Genomic DNA, 8,834 nt, shown 5'->3' on the forward strand with positions numbered 1-8,834 from the left:
CACTGGGCAGCTCGAGGCTGGGTTTCCCTTTGTAGTCCATAATAGTTTGCAAGCCCTGCCACATCTGACAAGCATCAGCCAGTGTAATAGGATTCAATCTTAGTCCTGTATAGACACTGCCTGTTTAATGGTTCGTCTGAGGGCAAAGCGGGATTTTTCATAAACGTCCAGATTAGTGTCCCGCTCCTTGAAAGCGGCAGCTCTAGCCTTTATCTCGGTGTGGATGTTGCCTGTAATCCATGGCTTCTGGTTGGGATATGTTTGTATGGTCACTGTGGGGACGACGTCGTCAATGCACTTATTGATGAAGCCGATGACTAAGGTGGTATACTCCTCAATGCCATTGGATGAATCACGAAACATATTCCAGTCTGTGCTAGGATTATTATGTGTCCCTGGGCTACAGGTGGGTGGCACTTTCACCTTACTCACCATGTTGATGTGCCTGTGATTCCACAAGGAATGCAGGTGCAACACTGTTACAAGGTCAATTCAACGTTATTGAACTGCGATGTTTGGGGGAGATGATGTAAAAAGAGCTGTCTACGTCAAAGTGTAGTAACCAGCCGCAGTTCTGATACCATGGAAACGCCACCCCCAGTCTGGCATCTATGGTAACCCCTTTCTCCGTCCTGCATCAAGTGGATTTAACAAGTGACATCAATAAGGGATCATAGCTTTCACCTGGATTAACCTGGTCAGTCTATGTCAACCCTTTCTAAAGACTGTTGACATCTAGCGGAAGCCATAGGAACTGCAATCTGGGAGGTATTCCTTTGAATATCCCATAAACAAGCATTTGAAAGGGCTGTGACCTCAAAACAAAAACAATTCCGGATGGATTCTCCTCAGGTTTTTGCCTGCCATATCAGTTATGTTATACTCAGACATTATTTTAACAGTTTTAGAAACTTCAGTGTTTTCTATCCAATGCTACCAATATATATATGCTACATGCATATCCTAGCTTCTGGGCCTGAGTAACAGGCAGTTTACTTTGGGCACGTCAGTCATCCGATCTTCCGAATACTGCCCCCTAGCCTTAGGAAGTTTTAACCAATAATTGTATGTGTGGGGTACAGAGATGAGGTAGTAGTCATTCAAAAATTATGAACCACTATTATTGCACATAGAGTGAGTCCATGCAAGTTTTAATGTGACTTGCTAAGCACATATTTACTCCTGAACTTATTTAGGCTTGTCATAACAAAGGGGCTGAATACTTATTGACTCAAGACATTTCAGATTTTTATTTTTTATTGATTTGTAGAAATTTCAAAAAACATAATTCCACTTTGACATTATGGGGTATTGTGTGTAGGCCAGGGACACAAATGCTCAATTTAATCAATAAAAAAATGTGGTCTGTCACACAACTAAATGTGGAATAAGTCAAGGGGTGTGAATACATTTTTAAGGCACTGTATCTACTGAAGGAAGGAAACTCCAATAGGAAGAATGTTAGCCAAGCAATATTTTTCACATCTTGTAGAGCCTCAAGGGCTTTCTCAACAATAGATAGTCATTTAACAATTTCATCCCTTAAAGACATGTCAATCCATAATCTCAACAGAGCAATTTAATAGGATGAGAGAGACTGCTGGAATAGATGAAAAGCAGTTACCCATATTCACTGAGGGAATATTTTTGTGCTGAATGTTTTTTTTAATGTAGCCAAGGTTTTCATTTCTGAGTCGAGTTCTCCTTTAAAACACAAAGTACAAGTGACAATCAATTATGGAATTACATTTGCTTATATTTTTGGCCCCAAAAACGATTTGGAAAGTTGAAAATTAGAACTTGCGAGTGGCGCAACTTCCTACTAGAGCCATTGACACGAGCAGTGAAGCTAAATGGATGGACGACAGAGAGGTCACTATCTATGAGCCCTGGTAGCGCATCTTAAACAGAAATATGATGCAACTTGGGACACAACCTGTGTCAGAACAACAAACAACCCGGGTTCGTGTTGTGTGCAAGTGTTGCGATTGTTTCTGTGTTTTGTGGTTGTCTGGATCACAATAATTGTTTCTTTGAGTTAGTGTGGGAGGAGAAACTTAGAAATTATGATGTGGTGGAGGAAATTGATGAAACTATATAGCTTTCTCTTTACCCTTTAGGGCTAGTTGTGTTTTTCAGTTCAGTGTTTCCTCATAATGCAACATACAGTGCCTTGCGAAAGTATTCGGCCCCCTTGAACTTTGCGACCGTTTGCCACATTTCAGGCTTCAAACATAAAGATATAAAACTGTATTTTTTTGTGAAGAATCAACAACAAGTGGGACACAATCATGAAGTGGAACGACATTTATTGGATATTTCAAACTTTTTTAACAAATCAAAAACTGAAAAATTGGGCGTGCAAAATTATTCAGCCCCTTTACATTCAGTGCAGCAAACTCTCTCCAGAAGTTCAGTGAGGATCTCTGAATGATCCAATGTTGACCTAAATGACTAATGATGATAAATACAATCCACCTGTGTGTAATCAAGTCTCTGTATAAATGCACCTGCACTGTGATAGTCTCAGAGGTCCGTCAAAAGCGCAGAGAGCATCATGAAGAACAAGGAACACACCAGGCAGGTCCGAGATACTGTTGTGAAGAAGTTTAAAGCCGGATTTGGATACAAAAAGATTTCCCAAGATTTAAACATCCCAAGGAGCACTGTGCAAGCGATAATATTGAAATGGAAGGAGTATCAGACCACTGCAAATCTACCAAGACCTGGCCATCCCTCTAAACTTTCAGCTCATACAAGGAGAAGACTGATCATAGATGCAGCCAAGAGGCCCATGATCACTCTGGATGAACTGCAGAGATCGACAGCTGAGGTGGGAGACTCTGTCCATAGGACAACAATCAGTCGTATATTGCACAAATCTGGCCTTTATGGAAGAGTGGCAAGAAGAAAGCCATTTCTTAAAGATATCCATAAAAAGTGTTGTTTAAAGTTTGCCACAAGCCACCTGGGAGACACACCAAACATGTGGAAGAAGGTGCTCTGGTCAGATGAAACCAAAATTGAACTTTTTGGCAACAATGCATAACGTTATGTTTGGCGTAAAAGCAACACAGCGCATCACCCTGAACACACCATCCCCACTGTCAAACATGGTGGTGGCAACATCATGGTTTGGGCCTGCTTTTCTTCAGCAGGGACAGGGAAGATGGTTAAAATTGATGGGAAGATGGATGGAGCCAAATACAGGACCATTCTGGAAGAGAACCTGATGGAGTCTGCAAAAGACCTGAGACTGGGACGGAGATTTGTCTTCCAACAAGACAATGATCCAAAACATAAAGCAAAATCTACAATGGAATGGTTCAAAAATAAACATATCCAGGTGTTAGAATGGCCAAGTCAAAGTCCAGACCTGAATCCAATCGAGAATCTGTGGAAAGAACTGAAAACTGCTGTTCACAAATGCTCTCCATCCAACCTCACTGAGCTCGAGCTGTTTTGCAAGGAGGAATGGGAAAAAAATTCAGTCTCTCGATGTGCAAAACTGATAGAGACATAACCCAAGCGACTTACAGCCGTAATCGCAGCAAAAGGTGGCGCTATAAAGTATTAACTTAAGGGAGCTGAATAATTTTGCACGCCCAATTTTTCAGTTTTTGATTTGTTAAAAAAGTTTGAAATATCCAATAAATATCGTTCCACTTCATGATTGTGTCCCACTTGTTGTTGATTCTTCACAAAAAAATACAGTTTTATATCTTTATGTTTGAAGCCTGAAATGTGGCAAAAGGTCGCAAAGTTCAAGGGGGCCGAATACTTTCGCAAGGCACTGTATATGCATCTAGGTATTCCGTAGATAACACAACTTCCTCTATCTGAACAGTGTTCCTTACCGGTGCTGGTTCTCATTTGAGAAGCAAACCATCTTGAGGTAGCTTGGCGTCAGATCTGCTTGTGCGCTTGCCAACTCCATTGCCCATTGTCAAGCCAAGCATGTTTGGCATCATGAGTGAAAAGCAGTTGGCATGATAGCACTAAAAGACTGTCAACCAGGCTAAACTTGAGATGTTATTCTCACAAACATGAACAGATGGAGAATAAAAAGTGTGTCTGTAGCATACTGTACTAATGACATGATGCAGTCCCACTTGACGGTTTCTATTCTAAACATAGCACAGAGCCGGAGGCACAATGTTTTGATGACATCAATTAACATAAAGGACGGGATCGAAAGGAGGAGTGTCTCTCAGCATAACTCTGTACAGTCTCTCTCTCTCTCCCTCTCTCTCCCTCCCTCTCTCTCTCCTAAGGGAGAAGGGGGGGGGGGGCACTGTGCAATGGCTACCGCTATAGGTTTCAGGCTGCTTATCACTTTCTCCCAAAATACATCATCCAGGAGGATCCTCTTGATGGGGCTGTGCATTTCGGCAGACTGTGATATGGGCATTTCTTGTAGAGAATCCTTCCCCTCCAGAAGTCTATCAAACATGATGACAACACCACCCCAATGGGTGTTGCTGGGCAACTTCAATGTGGTGCTCTTATTCTTCTCACTTTGCTTGGTGAGGTAGATTGTTGCTATAACTTGATGACCCTTCACATACCTACGCATTTCCTTGGCTCTCTTGTAGAGTGTATCCATTTTTTTCAGTGCCATGATGTCCTTGAGGAGCAGATTCAATGCATGAGCAGCACAGCCAATGGGTGTGATGCGAGGGTAGGACTCTTCCACTTTAGACCAAGCAACCTTCATGTTCGCAGCATTGTCTGTCACCAGTGCAAATACCTTCTGTGGTCCAAGCTCATCGATGACTGCCTTCAGCTCATCTGCAATGTAGAGACCGGTGTGTCTGTTGTCCCTTGTGTTTGTGCTCATGTAGAATACTGGTTGAGGAGTGGAGATGTAGTTAATTATTCCTTGCTCACGAACATTCGACCACCCATCAGAGATGATCGCAATACAGTCTGCTTTCTCTATGATTTGCTTGACCTTCACTTAAACTCTGTTGAACTCTGCATCCAGCAAATTAGTAGATAAAGCATGACTGGTTGGAGTGGTGTACGCTGGGCGAAGAACATTCAGAAATCTCTTCCAAAACACATTGCCTGTGAGCATCAGAGGTGAACCTGTTGCATACACAGCTCGAGCAAGACATTCATCAGAATTTCTCTGACTACGTTTCTTCTTTGAGTAAAAAAAAACCATCTGATTCCAGGAGGACCGTGAGCTGTTGCTATCGATAAGGTGTCTGATTCATCATTTTCAGCTTTTCCTTTTACATTTGCTACGGTGAAATGTCTCCACACATCAGATAGTGCCCATGGCATTTTTCTGTAAAGACTAGAAAAAAATGAGTTAAAAAATAATTACATACAATTCCATGTACAGATAAATAGTTAAGCAGTTAGATTAAACAATTCCTTTGTAAGATAAATGTTTTAAAATGAAACATGTATGGAAACAAGTGAATTAACACTCCTCAGCTAGCAGAAATTGTTAACAAGTTAGAAATTATTTAAATGCACTTTACTGTAGGCTACTATTTACTAGTTACAAAAAAATAATGTATGTTGTATAATATATATTCACCCCACCCAGTATTGTAATCCAATTTTACCAGAAAGCATGTAGTCCTTGGCTCAGACAGTAGTGTGGGCTCAATAGCATCTCATTAGTGTGCAAGATCTTGAGAATCAGTTGTACATGTGATGGAAGAATGCACTGTGCATGCAGAGGGTTGCAATTCCATTGAATTGGGGATAGTTTAACCAAAATATGCTACAAGACCTAGAATTGCCTTATGTGTATCACACAAAAAAGGTTCACTATTATAAGCTAACTTTTTTTGATGAATTTACACGAACTTCCACAAATTCCTGGGCTTAACTTCCCATGGAAAATTTTCTGAAAAATGTAGGAAATTTACCGGGAAGTTTCCGACCCTTTGCCACCCTAGTCCAAGCACACCAAGACAGTTGTGAAGAGGGCACGACAAATCCTATTTGCATTACTGCTTGGTATGGCATTACTGCACAGGGTTCAATTCTCAGGCAGACTCTCTTCTCTGTATACATCAATGATGTCGCTCTTGCTGCTGGTGATTCTCTGATCCAACTCTACGCAGACGACACCATTCTGTATACTTCTGGCCCTTCTTTGGACACTTTGTGCCTACCAGGTACAACCCCCAGACGAGCTTCAATGCCATACAACTCTCCTTCTATGGCCTCCAACATCTCTTATATGTAAGTAAAACTAAATGCATGCTCTTCAACCGTTCGCTGCCCGCACCTGCCCGCCCATCCAGCATCACTACTCGGTTTTGACTTAGGTATTTGTAGTTGTCCACGTATTCTAAGTGTCTGATTAGACTGGTCTGGTTAGACTGTAAACTCTGCTTCCAGACTCACATTAAGCATCTCCGATCACTGGTCACCATAGCAGCATCCACCCATAGAACACGCTCCAGTGGGTATATTTCACTGGTCACCCCCAAAGCCAATTCCTCCTTTGGCCTCATTTCCTTCCAGTTCTCTGCTGCCAATGACTGGAACGAATTGCAAAAATTACTGATGCTGGAGACCCATATCTCCCTCACTAACTTTAAGCTCCAGCTGTATGAGCAGCTCACAGATCACTGCACCTGTACATAGCCCATCTGTAAATAGCCCATCTGTAAATAGCCCATCTGTACATAGCCCATCTGTAAATAGCCCATCTGTACATAGCCCATCTGTAAATAGCCCATTCAACTGCCTCATGAAAATACTGTGATTTTTTTGTTGTTGCTCCTTTGCAGCCCAGTATCTCTAATTGCATATTCATCTTCTGCACATCTATCACTCTAGTGTTTAATTGCTAAATTGTAATTATTTCGCCACTATGGCCTATTTATTGCCTTATCTCCCTTAACTGACCTAATTTGCACACTCTTACATATAGATGTTTTCTCTATTGTGTTATTGACTATGTTGTTTTATTCCATGTGTAACTCTGTTTTGTTGTTTGTGTCCCACTGCTTTGCTTTATCTTGGTCAGGTCGCAGTTATAAATGAGAACTTGTTCTCAGCTAGCCTACCTGGTTAAATAAAGGTGAAACTTTTTTTTTAAAGGGCTTTGCGATGACCACGCCAATACCTTGACTTTGTTGTCCTTAAGTCATTTTGCCACAGCTTTGGAAGCATGCTTGGGGTCATTGTCCATTTGGAAGACCCATTTGTGACCAAGCTTTAACTTCCTGACTGATGTCTTGAGATGTTTCTTCAATATATTCACATAATTTTCCGTCCTCATGATGCAATCTATTTTGTGAAGTGCACCAGTCCCCTCCTGCAACAAAGCACCCCCACAACATGATGCTGCCACCCCGGTGCTTCACGGTTGGTATGGTGTTCTTTGGCAAGCCTCCCCGTTTTCCTCCAAACATAACAATGGCCAAACAGTTCTATTTTTGTTTCATCAGAGTACGATCTTTGTCCCCATGTGCAGTTGCCAACCGTAGTCTGGCATTTTTATGGCTGTTTTGGAGCAGTGGCTTCTTCCTTGCTGAGCGCCATTTCAGGTTACGTCGATATAGGACTCGTTTTACTGTGGATGTAGATATTTTGTACCTGTTTCCTCCAGCATCTTCACAAGGTTCTTTGCTGTTGCTCTGGGATTGATTTGCACTTTTCGCACCAAAGTACGTTCATCTCTAGGAGACAAAACAAGTCTCTTTCCTGAGCAGTATGACGGCTGCATGGTCCCATGGTGTTTATACTTGCGTACTATTGTTTGTACAGATGAACGCGGTGCCTTCAGGCATTTGGAAACATTTCTGGGATCTTTTATTTCAGTTCATGAAACATGGGACCAACACTTTACATGTTGGCTTTATATTTTTGTTCAGTATAGTTAGGGTATAGTGATACATTTACTGAGGAATTAAAGAAACAGGCTCTTATATTGTTGCACAATTACTAATTATCCCTTTAGGATGTACATACAGTCCGTTTCAAATGAATAAAAACATTTGCATATACAGTGCCTTCGGAAGGTATTCAGACCTCTTGACTTTTTCCACATTTTGTTTCATTACAGCCTTATTCTAAAATGTATAAAATTGTTTTTTTTCCCATCATCAATCTACACACAATAGTCCATAATGACAAAACAAAAGCATGTACAACAAAAAATAAACTGAAATATCACATTTACATAAGTATTCAGACCCTTTACTCAGTACTTTGTTGAAGCACCTTTGGCAGCGAATACAGCATCGAGTCTTATTGCGTATGACGCTACAAGCTTGACACACCTCTATTTGGGGAGTTTCTCCCATTCTTCTCTGCAGATCCTCTTAAGCTCTGTCAGGTTGGATTGGGAGTGTTGCTAAACAGCTACATATTTGCAGGTGTCTCCAGAGATGTTCAATCGGGTTCAAGTCCGTGCTCTTGCTGGCCCACTCAAGGACTTTCAGATACTTGTCCCGAAGCCACTCCTGCGTTGTCTTGGCCGTGTGCTTAGGGTCGTAGTCCTATTGGAAGGTGAACCTTCACCCCAGTCTGAGGTCCTGAGCCCTCTGGAGCGGGTTTTTATCAAGGATCTCTCTGTACTTGGCTCCGTTCATCTTTGTCTCGATCTTGACTTGTCTCCCAGTCCCTGAAAAACTTCCCCCCCACATCATGATTCTGCTACCACCATGCTTCCCCTAGGGATGATGCCAGGTTTTCTTCAGACATTACGCTTGGCATTCAGGCCAAAGAGTTCAATCTTGGTTTCATCAGACCAGTGAATCTTCTTTCTCATGGTCTAAGAGGCTTAAAGTGCCTTTTGGCAAACTCCAAGAGGGCTGTCATGTGCCTTTTACTGAGCAGTGGCTTCCATCTGG

The sequence above is a fragment of the Oncorhynchus gorbuscha genome, linkage group LG25 (assembly GCF_021184085.1).
Source record: "Oncorhynchus gorbuscha isolate QuinsamMale2020 ecotype Even-year linkage group LG25, OgorEven_v1.0, whole genome shotgun sequence".
Lineage (NCBI taxonomy): Eukaryota > Metazoa > Chordata > Actinopteri > Salmoniformes > Salmonidae > Oncorhynchus > Oncorhynchus gorbuscha.